The sequence below is a fragment of the Mirounga angustirostris genome, unplaced genomic scaffold, assembly GCF_029215605.1.
Source record: "Mirounga angustirostris isolate CCGP_5_RB_7025 unplaced genomic scaffold, mMirAng1.0.hap1 SCAF_6, whole genome shotgun sequence".
Taxonomy (NCBI): Eukaryota; Metazoa; Chordata; class Mammalia; order Carnivora; family Phocidae; genus Mirounga; species Mirounga angustirostris.
The window spans coordinates 137508038-137528792 of NW_026991714.1; the positions used below are offsets into that span (position 1 = coordinate 137508038).

A 20755-nucleotide genomic window follows, 5' to 3' on the forward strand; every position below is an offset into this window, starting at 1 on the left:
AAGGGGTCTCAGGTCTCTATTTCAGTCTGTTCCAAATTAGCCACATGACAACTTACCACCTTCGGAATGGACTCCACACCTCAGCAAAAGACAGGCTCAGAGTCGTTTCTCCAAAAGGAAGGAAGGCTTTGTGGTAAGCCATCCCCAGTCTGACTCCCAGAGACCCTGGTTGCCTGAGATGAGCCACCAACCCTCAAACTGGACCTCATCCTATGCTATAATTCACTAACCTTAAGCCAGACTCCAGGAAACATTCTTGTTTAGATGGCTTTGCCTGCAGCCCATTGGGCTCAAACCAGTATGTCTGCCAGGGGCCATCCACATCTTGTGACTTGTCAGGTAGCTCTTAGACACGATGTCAGCCTTTTAAAAATGGGGCAGGGGACTGTGTGGACAGCTCAGAGAAGTTCTTAAAGCCACAGGATACTCCCCAAGAAAGGAGACATTGCAGGGTAACCAAGAGCTGCCAGGTGCAGGCAGGAGAATAGTGTATGTGATTGGAGCCAAGGCTGGATATAGGGTCCTCTTCTGTGGTAGAGGAGCCAAGACCCAGGGAATGCTAAGAGAGACTGCCCATGTCCATTAGGATTCTAGGTCAGTAATAAGGGGAATGTTCCAAAGCCCTCTTACCAGAGGCAAGTTGGGCAAAAACAAGATGGTGGCACAAACCCAAAATGACAGGACAAGTGGGTTGGGAATGTGTGAGGAGGTGAGGAATAGATGGTGTATGGGTTAAGGATGGATTCCCAGCACCAGGGGACAAGAAATGATTAGTGGGACTCATCCCCGGAGATAGGTAAGAGAGAAGGGCACTGGCGTTAGGCCCCTCTTTGTGCCACCCTGGGCCCATTATTGGCCTCCTTCAGGAGGCACCAAAGGTGGGGAAAGACAGGGTGCCTGTCTCCCAGGACCCCCGGCCCAAATCCCACACAGCCTCTGTTGTCATGCCTCAAGGAGCTCCCAGCATGCTGTGGGAGAAGCACTTCCTCATCCTGAATCACCTCATTACTCGTGCTACATAAATAACGAAGGCATCACAGAGAGAGGGGGAAATGCCAAGCAGCAGAGCTCTAGACTGTGATTCTGTGAACTCGTGCACCCCCTCCTTCCCTTCATCCAAACAAGGCCCTTTGGCGTGAATAATAGCTCAGCGGCCCGAAGCCCGTATTGATCCGCTGTGCACACGGCTCCACTGAGAGCTGCCTGGACTTTTCCTGGGGGCAGGACAGCGCCGTTCAGCGCAGCCCCCTCCTTCCCCCACCCCTCAGCTTCCCCAGGTGTGCTCAGGAGGGGACAGTACTGGGGGGCCGGGGTGGGGGCAAGGCCCTTCTCCAGCTCAGTGCTGCTTTATTGCCTCAACTTTTTTGTTTTTAACTTATTTTGCCAAGAAAAAGTACCTGAGTTGGACAGAAATGTTTTTTGGATGATGAGGCCCCACAGAGTTGAGAATGAAATACATCCTCAGGCTCCAGCTTCTCTCCGGAAGGTTCTGCCAAAGACCCAGGCCACAGGGGCGCCCTCCGCTGACACTCTCAGAGGCCTCCCGCATGCCCGGCACTGGGCTAAGCACCTTGGCATGCTGTACTGCGTGTGCCTGTTAATTTTCCATCTTAACACCATCAGAGAGAGAGGAGCCGAGAATGTGGCCAAATCCGTCATGTTTGGGGGGAATGGGGTTGTTGTTAAATTCAGTAGAGAAGCCTCAGCCATAGGATGCTAAATGCACAGGGCCTGAAGCCCGACAGCCCCACACCCTGAGGCTCAAAACACATTATCCCCTTCCATGTTCCCATGTCTTCTGGACACAGGAGGTGACCCAGGCCTTGGTCCTCTAAGCCATGTACAATTGTAAGATGAGCCAGGTCTCTGCACAGGAACACTGGTAAGCTGGTGAATCCCACCAGCTGAAATCCCACCTCTAAAGTCCATTCCTTTGGTGGGTGACCTTGAGCCCTGGCAAAATGCAGCTTCTTCTTCCCCTGGTCAGCTTCAGTCCCATCAACAACTGATCCCTCTGGGTGAACTGTCTCCCCCTTTCTTGAAGGCAGATTTAGGGGAGGCAAGACCCACCATGGCAAGGAGCAGTCAGTGGTCTTTGGGAGAAGGGGGCAGAAGGGAAGGAGACCTTGGTTGCCTGGGACCAGCTCCCTGGTGGTTTCTCCTGGGATCAGCTGCCTTTTTGGGTAAGGAATGTGTTACCGGGGGGCACAGCCTTGCCGGAGAAGCCCACACACACCCTGGCCCCCGGGCCCAGGACCACTCAGGTCAGAGAACACATGGGCTCGGCCAAGGCAAGATAACTGGGTGAGGTTCCCCTGGTACGTCCCACAGCAGTGGCCTTGCTGAGGAGGAGGAGGAGAGAAGGCAGGAAGGCGGGGGGGTGAGGGGGGTGGTTAGGACAGTAGACAGTGGGTTCCAGCCAATTGCTTTCCTTGGGGAGCTCCTGCTCCAGCCTGCTCCCCTCCCAACCCTGCTGAGATGAGGAGGCCAAGGCATTTGGGGAAGAGACCAAACCTGATGGCTTATGCCCCGGGCAGCCCCTCCGCACACTGCCCCATCCAGGGGTTTCAGCACAGCAGGGACATCGTGGCGCTCAGAGACTGTCTCTGCTTGATTCTTGTCTCCTCCTCATCCATGCACCCCGCCCCCTGTCCCCCCATGGCTCCTTACCATGTTCCAGGCTCCAAAGACACGTGGTGAAGAAGCGAGGTGCGAAAACAAGCGCAACAGCCCCACAGCCCTGGGGCTGCAGGTGGGACAGCTGTTTTCGTCCCCAGAGCCCGGCCTTGCTCTCTGCTCTCAGGCAGGTCACTCTCCGGGGGCTGGAAATCCTGCGGCGCTGCCCACGCCCCTGCCACCTCCCACCACGGCCCCCAAGGTCAAAGCCCCACCTCCACGAATCCTTGCCACGCCCTCTAGTGCTGTGTGTTCCTTCCTCGCAGTTCCCACGACTACATGTGCAAAATGGCCCCACTAGAGTAGAGTAGAGTTGACATTTTGCCTGCAAGTGGTTGAGTCCCCATGAGCACTGGCTCCGTATCCAGGACCAGCCCCAGAGAGGCAGGGGACAGGAATGGGGACCCTTTAGATTGGGACTGACTTAGAGGATTTTTTTTTCCTTTTTTTCTTTTTTCTTTCTTCCTTTTTTCTGCTTATTAAATGATAAAGGTTCGACTTGGCAGGCAATCAGAAACCCAAAATATCATAAAAGGGAAAAAAGTTGCCGAGTGGCTAAGAGGTGCACCACGGGAGTGTCACTGGGCTCGGCGGCGAGGTGAATTGCTGAACGATGGAGCAGGAGACGTTTTTCAAAGGCTTCTCTCTCCTTCTTCTCTCTCTGTCCCCCATGCAGAAAGGGGAAAATAGAAGCAGAATCCAGATTTGGGTACGAGGCTGATGGGTCACCCTCCCCCACCACCAGCCCCCAGACAGTGGAGAAACTTTGATCCAGGGACGGGAGGAGCCTGGGCATCCCGGCAAAGCCTGCCACAGGGTACTGGCCTCCAAATGGACCTCCCTGAGCTCCCGTGGGGGGAGACAAAACCCACAGAGCCAGGGAGAGCGGGGTTGGAAAGGAGGAAATGTGGGACCCGTGTCCTTTGAACTCTGGGCTGGCCACCTTGACGACGGTTTGGATGGCAAAAGCCAACCAGGTGGATGGGCTCAGATTCACAGAACCCTCTAGCTGCACAGGATTTAGGGACCATTTTGGCCAAACTGCTTGTTCACATGGGGAGATGGGGCACAGAGAGGGAATGAGTCTTTGCTCGAAACCACCCAGCAAATGGGTGGCGGAGCCAGGAATGGACTCCAGGTCTTCAGCCTCTACTCGGGCTTCTGTCCTCTGCACAAGGAGATGTAACTCAGACAGCACCACATTCTGGAAGCCACGGCCCAGCCACGGAGCCTCTTTGTTAGTGCTGGCCTTCACACCACGGGGCTAACGTTCCTCCATTACATTCTTTTTAAACCCCAACATGCACAGAAAAACTCGGTTCCATCCCCATTGGCTGTGATCATTTTTTCCCTGAATGTCAGATCTTTTCTCTCTTGAGGACTGACAGAGGACACCCTGGGTGTCCCCTCAGCTGAGCTACTAGCCTCCCCGGGGAAAGGCGTTTTCGTGCTCAAGTCCACCATCACTAGCAAAAGAATCTTGTGAGAAACAATTGAGAATTGGAGTCCCCCTCCCCCGACGCTGAGCCCAGAGGCCTCTGGCAAACACCTCGGCTGCTGATGCTAAGGGGACGCTGCTTTAGAGCTGGGGGAGGCCCTGACACGCTCTGGGTTCTGGTGGCGGTGGTGGCCGCGTATGCGCACCCAGGAACAGCCTGGCAGGGAGACCCCACGAGGCTGCTCTCTTTTCCCAGAGTCTGGCATCTTCCAGGCCGGAGGTACTCAGAGCTCTGGGCCCTTCCATGCCACCAGCCTGGCATGTGGCCTCATGGTGACAAGTCAGAGCCTGCTCGGGGCTTCGGTTCCTCATCTGGCAAATGGGAAAGTTGGTTGGAAAGTCTTAGGAAGGTCGGCCTCTGCCAACTCCAGTCATCCATGGCAGAGAAAAGGGAATGTTCCTAACCATGTGAGGGCCAAAGCCTTGGGGTAAGATGGCAGCCCCTGGTGTGTAGAACGTCCTAGAAGAGCAGGAGATTTGGTGCACTGAGCTTCTGAGTGCTCTTGGATGCAGGGCTGCCGGCACGGGCTGTGCAGTGCAGTCCAGGCGACCCCACCTTCAGAAGGGCCCCACACTGCGGGCTTAATGCTGTACAGTCGCCATGTTGAAATTCATGATAATTTTATCTTCATAATTGCGTTTTGTAAATGAAGTTCAGGGAGACAATGCGGACCAAGAATGGGGAGCTTAGAGCCATGGCTCCCATGCAGTCCTGCCTCCCACCAACTCCCTGCTTCTGGGGTCTGATGCTCAGCCCCCTGGCACCCCAGTTCCACTCGGCCTTCCCACCCCAACCTCCATTCAGCCACTGCTGCCAACCTGCCCCCAACCTGGGCTCAGGCAGGGGGAGGGTCAAAGGTTGGACAGGTGCAGCGCATGGCATCTTGGGTGGGGCATGGCAGCTGCAGGCCCCGCCCTATGCTGGCAGCATCAGGGCACATTTAGTGGGGGGGGGGGGGGCGCGAGCCTCTAATCTACCCCGATGCAGGCACCGGGTATGCCTAATGCATCATGGCACCAAGGTTGCCCTGCCCTTGGGGTTGCCCATCTGCTGAGGATTGGGGCAGGGACCCTGCAGAAGAGGGACATGCCTACCTTGACCTCCTGTTCCAGGCCTGGGGCACAACCCATCCGTCCAGCCTCTGGGAAGGAAAGAATCCTGATCCCCAGGCCGGAGGGCAAGTGCATGCCCAAGTCACAAGGCAGGGGCCAGCGCCCTAAGGGTTTGACCTCCCCCAGAGAGAATCCCCAGGCCCGGGGGAGCCCTGTCTTCCTTCTGCCAATGTTCCTGAGTCTGGCTTGTCTCTTCTGGCCTGAGTCTTCTTGTCTCTTCTGGTTGAGGCACCCTCTCAAAACAAGCCACAAAATAGGTTGTGTAACTGCTGATTCCACAAACGTAAATATTCTGATATTTGCCTTTAAAACTGGCGTTGCACAATATGAAAATGAACAGTAAAAAAAAGAACAGTAAAATCTGTGCTAGTGATTTAAAATTTTGACCTGACTTGGAAGACATTAACTAGAAAATTTTAAACACCATGACAAGAGAGAGAAACAAGGAAAGAAATGAAAAAACATTTCTTTCTTGCTTTCTGAACACAGGGCTCCATATTTTCATTTTGCTTTGGATTTCACAAATTATGGAGCCGGTCCTGCCTGGGTGAGTCACTTTCCCTCTGGGGCACCCATTTCCCTATCAGGAAACCAGACCATTAACTTTGCACTCGCCCCTCCCTTGCTCACGGCACATTATGAAGGTGCACTTGGATGAAACCCATGAACAGGATTTAGAAGCCAGTTTGTGGTGCCAACCCTTGGCCTTGGAACATGGCCCTTCTTTCTTAAAAAAGGGGTTCAGCCCCTCTCGTGTAGGTTTAACCATTAAGTCAGACTCTCCCCCAGGTATTGTCCATAGGTATTATGTCCTAGAACTGAAGCGCCAGTCTAAAAGCCACCCCTCTTCCCTGGCATACATACTGAATCGCCTCTATATTTGGAATCCAAGCAAGTTGTGAGATAGGAAGATGTCAGCCAGCCCAAGGGCTGAGGCCAGTGTGCAAACACTGGTCATTGATCTCTAATTTCATCCCTTTTATTTAACGGTGAGGCCAGAATTTCAAAGGTACCAACACAGGAGGGTAGGTGCCAACCAGGTTTGGGTTGAGGGGTCATCTTCTCGAGAATGGTAAAAATCCCGATTCCACTTATCCTTCCAGGAAGAGGGTATCTCCTTTTCAGAAGCATTTCCAAAGCTACTGTCATGGAGGTTCCAAGTGCGACTTTCCACCTTCCTTGCCTGATGTGGGAGGACTCACCTGTCCAAGGGATGAATGTGTCCAAAGTAGCAGCCTGTCATCTTCTCTAAAATGCTGTTAACTTTAAGAGAACATTTGTAGGATGAATGGCATGAATGAATGAATGAGTCAGTTTAGATCAACTCGCCTCAAATGGAATCCCCCAGATACTAAACAGCATACTCAACAGTGCCATTTCAAGAGAAGAAAATTCGGATGACCTCCATTTGGCTTCTCCTACAGCTTTTCTCCAATAGCGGATGATCTCTTGATCATTTTTAAATTTTGTGGTTTTAAGTTTATCTTATTTCACTTCAATTCCCTTTGAGTGATGTCTTCTGGCTCCTGCTCAACTTCCTCCGGCTAATTCATTAGGCCTGAGAGCTGCTCCAGAGTGGGATTAGAACCCGTGTAGTACATAGTCACTTTAAACTGAAATCTGCTAATTAATGGCTCTTCTGTGCGTAACTGAACGATAGCGCTTCTTCCCTGGGGAATTGCGATTTCATGGTTCCTAATGATGCTGCGATTACATTATCTGGATCGCGCAGACGGTGGGTGTCAGGAGCGGTGCTCAGAGCCTGGCTCGGGGATAGGGAGAAATCGCTCCTAAAACCAAGGGGATGAGGGGAAGGAGTTAGAATGTCCGCTGTTAATTGTCATTAACACGTGCTGTTCCTTCATCTCATTCGGGCATTTGTTTCAACTTCCCCTAGCTCCACAATGCCTCCATAACCTCACTCCCCCTCCCCCAATATTCATAGGGTTATTTTTTGTTTTAAAAAAAAAACTATTTATTTGCTGTATTCCACAAAGTAATTTATTTTCATTACCTTTCTTGGAAATGTGGGTCTACATATCGTTAGTACAAGTAACATATGTTGATTGTTGTTTCCCGAACTAACCTGTATTATTTGATAAGTTAAATAAAATGCCTAAATCCAACGTCCACTATTCCCACCCTTTGCATTTGAATTATTTATCTTACTTTCATTCCCTTTCTAAATAAAGGGGAGTTATAAATCTTCAGTACTTTGCTACAATTTCTGTCCTGTGAATATAGACAGTGTCATTTTTTGATTTAATGATGGAACTTGAAAGGATTATGTTCAAGGTTGCTTTTGAATACCGGTCCCCCCCTTCTTTAATTGTCCCCTGAGATGGCTTTGCAGAGTGACCACAAACCTGGATATGAGCTCTGGTTCTCTCATTGGTGAGTTGAAATAATCCACTCATCTCTTCACTGAGCTTCTGTTTCTTTGACTGTAAAGCAGGGAAAATACCATGCACCCTGAGGACTGATAGGAAGATTCAATTAGGTAACCCATGGACAGCACCACCAGGCATGTGATAAGCCATCACCATACCCCTCATCTTGGTAAAATGAGCTGCCCTGTAACATCGTGGTGGACAAATATTGAGGGTGGGGAGTTTTGGGTGTTTTTGTTTTGTTTTCTTTAAAGATTGCCATGATTATGGCCTTAAAATTCCTCCGGAATGCCTTATATTAATAATAGTAAAAGGAAGATATTCATGTCTTCATTCATTAAAAAGATTTTTCATTTAAAAAAATGTTTTCAAATTGTTTTTTTAACACTGAGTGTCAGACATGGCCCCAGAGATTGGAAGACAGCATTGAACCAAAACCAGAGCTGAGAGGCCAGTGAGGAGTTACGTGGCAGTTGCCTGCCATAGGAATTGAGTCACGGAGAGACTTGGAGAGCAAGGCCAGCCTCCGTTGGTCAGGCTGATATGAGCCTCTTCAATGCCAAGGGTATGCCATCCTGGGAGACCCAGCTGAGAACAGTTTTCAAGTAGCAATAATCACTCCTCGGATAAACCTCATTGGTTATGATGCTGCCACTGTGCAAAGCTGGAAAACATACTTGACACACACACACACACACACACACGAAGTATTGATTGCGAATGAATGAATGAATGCAGGCAACTTCTATCACCCCAGGTGACCTGCTCAATCAGAATTTCACCACCAGGAAGTTCCCTATTAAGTGATCATTTGTTCCCCCCTTGGGGGCAGAGACGCCGTGGACTGTGTAGGCAGGAAGACAGCCACATGGGATCCCCCCTCGTGCTGGACAAGGGGTAGGGGCACCGAGCCAGAGGCCACACCTACTCCTAGCACAGCAGGTGCTTCTCAATGTTTCTGGGTGGGCTGCCTGCCATGGTTTTCTTCAGGGGTCTCCTTATACCCCCCTAATTTGGTCACCAAGACACTCCCCCCCCGATCTTATGAGGCAGCTGAGCTGCTTCACTAGGCCTGCCTCGTTTGGATGCACAGCACAATGAGTTTGTACCCACCGAGCCTCCAGCGCCGATATTTCAAACCCTACAGTACACTAAACGTGAAACTTTTGTTCAAATTTCAAGGATTTTGATAGCCCAAGTGAATAGACACTGCCTATTGATTTTTCCCTTACAATGACTCTTGGATAACCTATTTTCTCATTTATTTTTAAAGACAGCTCATGAGATTTCATAGCAATTCTGCCCAACCTCCTAATATCAAAATCCCTCCTTGACCCTGAAAATTGTAATTCTGCTATAGATCACAGCTGCTGAATATTACCTTTTACTAAGCTGGTTAAATAAAATATGTCCAAATCACTAGATCCCACAAGCCGTGGCCTGCAAGTGTAATGATCCGGGGGCCGAGATTTCTACCGCCGCACGCCCGCCAGCCCAGCGCTCTCACTCGCCGGCCGGCCGACCGACAGCAAAGTGTGAGAATCCAGAATATCGGTTCGGGTTTAAAAGTGAAGGAGGAGGAGAGGGGAAGGGTAGCTCTTCTGGTCTTCAATGATTTTCTTGTAAAACTTTTACAAGGGAGAGTTGGGCTGTTTGATGTGTTCTAGACAATCAAATGCCCTCTGAGTCTGTGGCAGAGTGGCTAGGGTTTTCTCCCGAGCAGAGGAGGGGGCATATTTGATGTAGGGCAAGTTCAAAACCTCCAAAGCCTTCCATGCTGGTAGGTCAGGTGACACTCACGAGGTGGGAAGATACAACACGAGCAACATGAAAAGGACCAGGGACCTGGGAAGTCTCATTCTGCCACCAGCTGGCCGGGGCTCTTGCTTTTCGGCTGGAGAGGGGCGCTGTGGAATTTAGACCACGGGGGCCTGTGCCCTGCCCGAGGCCCGTCACCTGCGTGCACTCAGGCTCTCACCTGCGCTTCATTCACTTTAGCCAAAAGGCCCCACGGATCTCCCAGCCTGCCAAGCGGCCCAGAGCCTCCTTCCTCCCAGACTGGCTTTTTCGCTTTCTCAGAAGAAGGAAGGACAGCACTGACCCAGGTTGGTTCCAGGGGAGTTTTAAATATTTCAAAGCCAACACTTAGATCAAAAGTCATAACCTCTGGCTTGCAGATTGTCCTCTTGCCTTACGTGGGCGGCCCCCGAGTCCAGTATGGTAATGCCTCCCAGAGCAGCTCACTCATTACAGGTGAACAGAGTCTGAAATAGCCCTGACTCAGCAGAAATGGGACCTCTCCCAGCAGTGGCCATTGGAACCCACTTGAAATGCAGGAGACAAGAGGGTCTTCCTCAGGCCCGTGGAGCTTTGCAGCAGCAACCCCCCCCCCACTCCCGCCCGGGCCCTCCTGGGACTGCGGGGCCCACCGCCTCCCCTGCAGGTCCCAGGCTCTGGCAGGTGACGGTCCTGCGGAACAGAAGCAGGAAACCTGCTGATATCAGCACCCGGTGAGTCAGAGTGAGCAGGAAATTGTCCACGAAAGAGAAATTAATAAATAGCAGTGCGTTCCCCCACCCCCACCCCCACCCCCAAATCAGGATCTGTCAGGAGGTCAAAGAGCTAACACGTATTACTGTCCTCTAAGCATACCTGATGCCAGGGATGACAAGCTTGTGGCAGGAGGTCACCCCCTTCCTCCCACGTTCCTGGCTGACATTGCTAATTGATCCTGGCTCTCTGTCGTCCTCCGAATCTTCTTCAACCCCGCGTTCCCAGCAGCCTCTGCTCATCAGTAAGAATTGATATGGGGGATACAAGCTATGTCCCACCTGGCCCCCTGCGTCCCCACACACATCCTGTGCAGGCCAATCCCAAGACCTGGAGGTCCTCCCAACGCCTCCCCTGGGAGTCTGCTTCTGCTCCTTCAAGGTCCCACTCCAGGACCTGTGTCCTCGAAGAGGAGCTGCCTACTGGTGGTGTGTTCAATTCCCATGACGGGATCGTCTCCCAAGGAAGGAGAGTCCCTAGAAAAATGCAGTGACATCAAAGTAAGCGTTGTTCCAAAGGGCTTGGCTCCATCAGCTACCCCTCCAGGGGGCACCAGACTGGGCACCCGGGAGAGGTGAGAGAGAGGGCCGCACCCATAGCTCCGTAAGTTCAAGCTGGTACAGCCACCTCCCCGCGCCCCAGGTCCCTTCCCTGCAAGGGAGGCCTGGCAAGGTTACCCTGGGCCAAGGTGATGGTGTCGGGATTGAACGAGAGAACCGTGTCACGCACTTAGCTCTGAACCTGGGCGGCGGTAAGTGCCCTGTAAATAGAAGCAGTTGTCTCAGTTCTCAGGAGGCAACCCACTGAGGACGGGCTCCGCCCTCGAGGCCTCTGGTCCTTTCATGAGACTCTTACCCGCGGGGGCTTGTTCTGTCGGTGCATGCCGCCGGCCTGCTCTGTGCCCGCCACTGGGCTGGGAGTGCAAAGGGGAAGGAGCCATTCATGGCCTGAAGGAGGAATTTAGAGCATCTGGAGCAGTCACGAGATGAGGTCAGACAAGGAGGTCCAAATTCTGACGTTCCAAAGTAGATGTGGAGACACCACCTCCAAGCCCTGACCAGCTTGTAACGGGCTGCAAGCGAGGAGCCCTCCCTGTGGCAAAGGCGGGGCCTGGCAGAGCAGAGCCCCCCTCCCCGGGGGGCAATGCCACCTGCCTCCGGGGAGAAGGCAAGCTTCAGGGCAATCCATTTTAGCTCTTGTTACCACCTCTCCGTTCGCTTCCATTGCTCCCTCTTGATCGTCCCCCCTCTGCTGACAACAAGATATGGTTGGCATGTAGCTGGGGATTTAAAACCAGGAGAGCTTCTCCCTCCCTTCAAGCTGGAAGCTGGCTCCCTGGCTCTCTGAGGCCTCTCGAAGCTGGGCACTTGATGAGTGCAGGAGACCAGCTCCCCAAACCGGAAGGGGCCTGCATTGTTAGACCAAAATAGCAAACGTGTAACATGAGTCTCTTCAGGGGCCCTCCGTGGGCTGGCGGCTTCCGGTGGGTGCTCGACACAGGCCAGCCTGTAGAAGCCAACCGGAGTGGCCCTCACTGCACTTGAGAGCGCTCTTCTACCTCCAGGACTGTTCTGTCCCTTAGCTAGATGAGTTCATCCCCCTGAAAATGGATCGGAGATATCCTTAGCCAAAAAAGTGACATGTCTGGGTCAGATAAACCAAACTTGTACACATGACACGTGTACTTCCTGAATGCCTGAAATCCTCCCATCTGAGCTTACTTCCCCTGCATGTCCCAGAACAAAAGATACCCCCACCCCCAAAAGGACCCCTTCCACATGGATGGCAGCCACGCTTTCTCCCACTTGTGAGGCCGGAATGCAGAGTTCCGGAATGTCACTTCTCCCAGGTGGTGCCCAACTGATTGCTTGTCAACTTCCCAAATACTTTCATCTCTGGAAGTAACAATGCACCAAAAAAGGCCGTTCTGAGAGAGGACTAAGAGGCTGGTTTGACATGGGTCTCGGGTCAAGGTTGGTGGCCTGTCTGGGGGGCCTCTGAGCAGGCGTGCTGGGATTTTTTTAAAAGACTCCCCTGCAGTCCCCCTTAATGAAGCTGTTGTCCAAGCCCCTCGGAGGGCCCATATGGTCCGAAGTTGTAGCAAGTGTCCCATTACTGTAAACGGCCTTTTATTTTTAAACTAATGCTATATTTGGAAAGCAGTAATCCTGGGGAAATGATACTGGGACTAATGGGGAACATATTACCTTTCATGTGTTTTCTTCATGTTTAAGGTTTCTTTGTTATTATCTGAGTTAGCAAGGCTCTGCATACACTCTTGGGCAAAAAATCAAAATAAGCCTTAAAGCAATAATATTTTAATAAGCATCAAATGTCTTCAATGAGATAAAAGTATTAGAGGGTGTTTTGATATTGGGCTTTAGTTAAAACCTCATTAAAAAAAAAAGAAAATTTCTCAGATGTCGTGGGGTGGGGGAGCGGTGATGTGTTTTTAAATTCAGGTGGAGAATAAGGTCCAGTTCAGGTCAATTATGCTAATTAAATGCCACAAACGACTGGAATTGCCAGCAAATGGATGTTATTATTTGTTGCTTTCCCTGTTTTCCATTGATCAAAAGCAGTATCTAATGACACTTGAGCCTCGAGAAGCTGAAGCTGCAGCCTGACCCCACATCGATGCCGGGGCGCCAATCCCGGCCGTGGGGTGGCCGGACTGAGCTCCCGTCCCGCCCGCCCGCGCCCCTCTCCCCTCCTCGGGTGAGGCTCTCAACAGCCCAGGCTGCTGGCCACGTCGCTGAGATTCAGATTAGCTCGGGCAACGAGTGTCTGGTCCTGTTCCCAGCCCCAACTGGGAAGGGCTCAGGGGCCCAAGTTACGAAACGAACCTGAGTCATTTCTTCACCCACAGCCAGGGACCGAGCTCGAATCAGGGGCTCTTTAGAACTGAAGGGAGCTTGGAGATCCTCCATTCGGTTTTATAAAATAAGGAAACTGAGGCTCGAAGCAGGGAAGTGACCTGCCCAAGGCCACCCCAGCCCGCTGATTGCTGAGCCAAGAATAGAACAGCCATTTCCTGACTTTCAGTCCCGTGCCCACATGTTCCCTTCTCCAACATTACAGAAGAGAACTTCACCTTCCCTCCCCCTGTCCTCACAGCAACCACCACCCCTCGCCCCGCCTGCAGCTTTCCCTCGTGAACGTCAAATCTTGGTCGGGAGACATCAGCATTAACCAGCAAGACTTCAAGTTTGGAATCGGGCCACGTGGGGCATGACTTGGGTCTGTCTTTCCCCTTGGCTGACCTAAAATGAAATGCACTTGACTTTGGATAGAAGGGACATCACAGGGGCGGTGGGGATCAGTGGCTTCAGCCGATACGAGGACTCCACCATCTGGCTTTATCCATACTCCAAGCTGGGGCTCTCAGTCATTGCTGCCTCCAGGTGAATGACCGTCTCAGAAAAAGTTTGCTGCCGGGGGAGTCCAAGAGATCAAGAATCTGCGGGGAGAGGGTGGAAAGTTTTAAACAGGGACAGTTACGGATGTCAAAAACACAGCCCTGTCGCTCACTTGCTGGCTTACTGAGCTGGGCCCTGATTGCCAGCTACCCGCCCGGTACTTTCTAACTCAGAGCCCCCAGCCATCATGGAGAGAGTGCCACCCTGGGCCTCTGACATCCCGGGTCCTGCTCCTGGCTCTGGCCCAGCCATGGGACCCCGAGCAAGCTGCTCTCCTCTCTGGGTCTCAGTTTGCAGATCTGCAAAATGGGAGGGCTTGGCCTGCAAGGCTGTGAGCAGAACGGCTCCCCAGGAGCAGTCGCTGGTCTTGGGGACACAGGTCAAGCAGCTCTGTCGTAGCCACATCCCTAGAGATGTGTAGATGATTCCCAGCCACAGACAATCCTGAAGTCACATTTGGGGGCTCTGCAGGGGCTTGTAGAGTTTGGATTTTGTCTTTGAAGTACTAGGGCCAGAACAGCCATCTGAATTCGGGCTGTCTCAGGGTCATCAAGGAACGAAACCATGGGAGGTGGCAGTGGCACCTGGGGAGGGGTGGTGTCAGGGAGGGCCCAGCCCAGGACAAGGTCTGAGGCTGAAATCACGCAGCATGACGGGACTGAGTCAGTGCCGTGCTGAGGCTCAGGCGCACAGTTAAGCAAACTGGCCATTAGCACTGAGTGCTCCTTCCCCTGCCCAGGGCTCTTTGGCTGTCCCTGTGGCCACTGGACCAGCCCTGCCCTGGGCAGGACAAACCCAAGAGGGCCAGGCAAAGCCTCCGAAGCCAGAATCCATTCTTGCCCTGCCCATTCTGTCCCCAGTGAGGCCCACATAGGGGAGCCAATCCCCAGGGAGGCCTTGGGACAAGCCTGGGGTCTTCTAGGGTCAGAGCTGGAGCCCACCCCAAGCAGCTCCTGGGGGGCCCAGGGACCCGGGAGCTGAGCCTCCTGCATAGACAGGCTGGGTGAACACCAGGATATGGTACCTGCTGGAGTCACTGAAAAATAAAAAGTGCTTCTAAATTGCATAGGGTTATGTCATATATGTTGTAAAGATTACAATTGCGAATGATCCCATAGCATAGATTTTCTTTCCTCAGCTAATGTGTATTTAACGCATCCAGTATTTTGTTGACGCCACGTGGAGACTCCCACCCATAGTAACACACACCTGGGGGGCGGGTAGGGAGGGGGCACTCGGCAACCCTTTGTTACCCCCACCGGTGACAGCAGGTCAAAATGAGCTTCAAGGGCAGGAATGAGGGCACAGGAGGGACCCGAGGGGCAGGAGGGGCAGAGGACGAGCAGGCTTCTGACACCCTGCAGCTTACGATGCTTTCAGGCATCAGGCAGAAGCACGTTCTCCAGAGGCAAGCAGATCTGGGTTAAATCCCAACTCGGCTCCTCACTAGCCAAGGACTTCAGATGGATGCCTTAAGCTCCCTGAGCCTCACTTCATGGACTGCAATGTGGGGATGATGGTAAATCTGACTTTGGAAGACTGTCACCAGTATTTGATGGGATCCATATGACCCTCAGTTACTTTGGGCACCTGCTGTTGGAAGTACACCACTTTCTCCCCGAGGGGCTGCTTGCTGGGTCACTGCCCAGCTCACCCCGAAGTGAGGGGCCATAGACAGCCCCTCTCACCACCTGAGGCTGGCTCTGATGGCATCTTTTTCCTTGGTCACAGGTTGGGGAGGGAGCCGAAGCACCATCTCAGGAACATGAAGAGCAGCTGTGGGAGGAAGGAGTCAAAGATCCACTGATTTAGTCATAAGGTATTTATTGAGCACCTACTAAGGACCAGACATGGAGAAAACGACAGAACAGGGTAAGTCAGTTCCCCAGGTGGGGCTTTCAGTCTGTCAGGGGAGGTACAGAAGCCACGTGGATCGCATTCTAAGAGAAAATAGTAAATAGTATTGGGAGGCCTGGAGCCAGGGAATGATGCCATCTGATTTATGTCTGTACGGATCACTGGCTGGCGTGCGGGGATGGACTAAACAAGGGACAAACGTGGACTCAGGGATCAAGCAGGCCTGGCTGAGGGAGTTCAGGCATGTTACTTGACTTCCTCGGACCTCAGTTTCCTCATCGGTAAGATAGGCAGCTGTGAGGATTAAGTGTGCAGAGACTGAAAATACAAAGGCACAATGACCACAAGTAAGAAGAGAACTTTGACCCGCAACCTGCAGCGCCCCCTTATCTGCCACCATCAGCCCAGGAAGCCAGGCCGCTATTTCTAGGGACAGTCCAGGGAGCAAAACAGGAACGTCTGTAACCATCAGCCCCGAATAGCCAGGACTCGGATAATAACTGACAGCCTCCCTAGTAGTCATCCCTGATTCCAACTTAGGACCGAGGAGAGAAAGCCAAATAGATACCCTAACCAACCCCACGGGATGACTCGCTTGCTTCCTGTGAGCCCACCCACAGCTTCCCCAGGCCAACGGCCTCCAGTCAGGACCCACTCAAAGCTTCCTTCTTTCCACTATAAAGCTTTCCCACTCCTCTGCCTGCCTTTGATTCTCTTTGAGAATGCAAACAACGGGGGCTGACTCCCTTGCTGTAGTAAGCTCAGAATAAATAGCCTTGCTTTTCTCATTTGGTTGGCTCATTTATTTCCACGGTGCAAATGTATGTAAAGTTCCTAGTGCCTTCCTAGCACTTAATGGGTAAAACTCAGTGCGTTTCTGTCCCTCCCTCTCTGTCCACTGAGACACCAGCTGGGCAGCCACTCCAAGAGAGTGTCGGAACCCCGAGCAGTCAGGCCGTCCGGGGCCCTGACGATCAGCGTCTCGGAACATCTGCCCTGTGAGGAAAGTGACCCTGAGACAATTTTCTGTTTCCTTGTGGAGAGTGTGTAGAAGGTTGGGAAGGGGGCTTCCTTTGGGGGAAAGAGCCTGGGACAGGAGGGAGAGACTGGGTGTTGTCTGGGTTCCAATCCCAGCCGGATGCTGCCTGCGTGGCTTAGGCCACAGTTGTGTTCTTTGTGAAGTGGAGAAGATTAAACGAGCTAATTTGGGTTGGATGCTTAGCACGCCACCTGGCACCTAGGAAATGTGCCGTAAACAGAAACTGGTGGCCAGCAGTGGTGGTGACAGGGGGAATGTGTGGCCACCAGGCTGAGTTGCCGAAGTTTCGGGCACTGTTGGGGAGGGCACGTGTAGGCACGTCCCCCTGAGTGGAGTCTGGTGCTTCAGTGGGGCAGGCTTCACCCCAGAACTTCCCCAGGGGAAAGAGAGACAAGCTGGAGGACCCCGGGACCACAGCGGGGAGCATCTCCCCATCTAGGCAACCCCCGAGTGTTGTTTCCCTACAGGCTGACAGGGTGGGTGACATTCCACCATGAGGTGCCCTTCACAAAAAGTTAGTGCAGCATCCCACATAAGAGGGCTAGACTGGGGTGTTCTGGAAACTAACCCACTTGCCGTTTATTCACACTGAGGAGAAATCGATGGAGAGGCTTAGTCTTTGTATTTTAATAGAGGCACCCCAATAACGTGAGCTTTCGCCTGAAAGCTCCTTGGGTAAAAGGAAGTGGTGCTGGATTGAGAGAAGAGGGACCTCTGTAGCCACACCACGCAGATGGAAACCGCAGTGGGCACTGGCCATGGAGCGATCCACCATCAGAGCCCATTAGAGGACCCCTTTAGCTGCCAGAGGTCAGGGGAGAGTGGGCATCTGGCGTCTCCAGATGCCCCAAGCAGATCATGATTCCGGAGCTGGCAACTCAAAATAGAAAGTGGGTGAAGAATTCATTCTTGAAGTACCCATGGCAGCCCCAGCCACGTTCAGAGGCAGTAGCCTCAGAAGGGATCCAGCATCCCAGGGCCATGCCAAAAGTAGGAGCTCATGTGCCCAGGATCTGGCAACATGCCTGGGGGCATCCACTGTTCAGGGCATGGTTGCCCAAGGGTAGTTCTGCTGCCTTCCTGGTCTTCCAAAAAATTCTTCCTCCGCTAAGGCAGTGGCTGGCCACCAGGAATCTAATCTGCTACAGCCACAACCCCAAAGCCAGTGGGGAGGCAGGAGGATGATTGCAATAGGAAAGCGCCACAGTTCACTCGGATTCCATGACACGTTTTCCAACAGTCGGATGCAGAAACAGGAATTTCTTCAAGATGAGCTGCCTGTTAACAGATGGAAACATGATAGGGTTTCCATGGTCGGGTGAGGATGAGGGCAATGTGGTTTTTGTGTTCTTGTGCTGTTGTGAGACCTGCCCCATGCTGCCTGCCCCTCCCCCCGGGCAGAGTAGAAAACTCCTGTGCAATCGCTCCACTCACCTTGGCTTCCCTTTCCAGCCAGGTGTTTACTACCTCACATCAAAGTGGCCAGCCTCTTACAGGATCATTTCAGCATGGCCCTGCCTTACTTGCAAACTCACATGAGTCCCCTTGTTTGAGACTCTGGGGGCCAAGGACGAGAACTGGTCCAGGTCAGCTGGCCCGGATTCTCACCCCAGCTCAGAGAGGAACTCTCAGCCTCAGTTTTTCCCATCAGTCCAATGAAGAGAGCCCGTATGTTTCTGTAATAAAGGTCCTTCCGGCTCTAAATTCTATGATGCCACTATTCTGATTCTTTGGAACTCTCTCTCCCATTGCTTCCTTTTCTGCCTCCTGCATAGGGGGACCACAGAAATCACATAGAAAACAGGAAGGTTAAACTCAACAAGAATCTGACTTTCGTGTTTAGCAAGGCAGGGAAAGTCGATCTTGCTGCCAAGTTCTGTTCCTCGCCCTCAAGGTGTTAATAGTACTGCAGTCATGAGGGGGTGTTCGTCAGGAACACAGAAGCCACTCGAGGTATTCCAAGTAGGAAGGGCTCAACTACAGGGAACTGGAGACTTGCATGGTTGCTGGAAGGACCAGGGGAAGCAAGGGTCAGGCCAGCAGCCACCAGAAGGCGGGTGATTGACAGGAGCTCCCTAGGACACTGCAAAGGACCCAGAATGTCAGCAGTTGTTGCCACCACCATCCTCAGCAGCCTGCGGCATCCTGGCATGCAATGCTCAAGCCTGAGTTTTGCCCAGGCATCGAGTTTCCTCCACCACCAGAGAAGGCCGGCAGTCCTCCACCCCCCAATTCTTGCAGGAATGCCTCATTGGCAGACTCTAACTTGAAGTTATACAGGGAAAAAGATTCTGAGCAATGCAGTTCCAAGCTTCTCTTCTGACGTGCAGGCTGTCAAAGTATGTGACCATGAGGCCAGGGCACAAGAGACAATGAGCTTGTTTTCACATCCACAAAGAGGGGAGAGCAAAGAAATTTCATCTGAAGAGCCGGATCATGATTAATTGGTGATGGTGGTCTGGAGTGCTGGGTTGGAAATAATTTTGAAGTTGTATCTAGGCTTAGCAGAGAAAGGTGCTATGATTGATTAGGAATGCCTGTCATGGGTGTAGAAGGAAAGTGGGGAATTGTATGCAACAAATTTGCAATGGTGCTCTAAATTAACGATTGGGTGACTTTCTCTTTTTTTAATTAACTTATTGTAGACACAGAAAGAGAGAGATGCAGAGCTTGGGGGGGGAGGGGCAGAGGGAGAGAGAGTCTTAAGCAGACTCTGTGCTCAGCACAGAGCCCAACACAAGGCTCGATCCCATGACCCTGAGATCACCACCTGAGCCGAAACCAAGAGCTGGACACTTAACCGACTGCACTCCCCAGGCACCCCAGTGATTGGAAGACTTTCTAAAGTCACCACCATTTGTATTTGTTCTTCTTTCCCTCCGTCAAATATATAAGTTATAACCATCTATGTGTGGAAGACACAGGAATTGGAAGAGCGGGTGAGGAGTAAGAAAGGGACATGGGGAATCTGTGGGGTTTCCAGCCTCCCCGAAAAACGCTGTGCACAATCTATACAGTCAACTCCTCAAGGTTATCTCATGGTCAGGTCTACTAACCTCTGCCCCACCCCCCCCAACTTCATTTCCCAGTTTCTAGGTCTGTCTCTACTAGGTCTTTACCACATCATCTGGGAGAAACCTTCCATCTCTTCTCCAGTGAATTGCTTCCCCTCTCTGCACCTTGGCTTCCTCATCGACATATTCAGGACTTGGGTTAGATCTGTGGTTTGCCAGTGGTGTACTGAGGAGCCTAGGGTGTTCAGGAGGAGGAAGTATGGAGGAGTGCCAAGGCAGGGTGCTCTGGGAGGCACTTCACTTTTATCAGTTTTAGATATTGTGCTTTTGCTTAAGACATCACTTGGGAAGGGCGGGGGGCAGTCCTGCTGCTAGATAGACAAATCAATAAAAAGCTTGAGAACCTCTGTACAGGTCCTCCCTGAACATCATTTCCAGATGTTATGTTCCCTGGTGCTGCTTGGTTTGTTTGCCTCCGCAAACGCCAGCCCCTTTTCTCTCCCCACCTCCTTTTCTCTTTTCTTTCTCCAGCCCCTCTCTGCCAAAGATAGGAATTGCAAAGTCTCAATCTTAACTTCCAAGCTTGGGCTGAACTTGAAACCAAAGTTAGAGCCTGGTTCTTGTCATTAGGAGTTGCTGTGAGGTCATGTGGAGAAGGGAAAAATAAAATCAATATGTCATTTCCCCCCTTTTCCAAAAAAAATCTGGTGCTATTCTTTTTATAGCTGAAAAACACATTGAATCATAGAAAATTTAGAACTTGACATCCTGGAGTCAAGAGGTACTCTGGCTTTTCCCTTGCCATACATTGCAGTGCAAAATTTTGAGAAATGGGAACATGCTGCTTTGAGTTGTCATTGTTTTTAATGACACCGCAATTACTATCTGGTTTTTTATCGTTGTTTTTTTTTAAGGCAGGAGGAACCGTTCAAATAGGTTTTTCTGCTCAAAATGTACTTTGGAGTTCCATCTTGGGGAATAAGAGCCCTTTTGTTCCTCTTCCTGCTGAAGTTTCACTTAGTTCCCACTAATACTAGCTCTAGAAGAGTCTGAGTCAGCCAAAAAAGATGTCCATTCAGGAAAATGACAAGCTCATTTTCATTATTCCCTGCTGGAGGCAAAGGGGCAGCTTTGCCGAGAGCCCTGGCTGACTTGTTTGAAGGATGGTGGGGAGAGCGCACCATTCTGCCCCTGCTCTG

The 20755-nt window shown here is 51.9% G+C and overlaps 1 pseudogene; it reads right to left on the reverse strand.

The window, feature by feature from the left end:
- Positions 1-8213: 8213 nt before the first annotated feature.
- Positions 8214-8343, reverse strand: LOC123847163 (U4 spliceosomal RNA; annotated as a pseudogene).
- Between the last annotated feature and the right edge of the window lie 12412 nt (positions 8344-20755).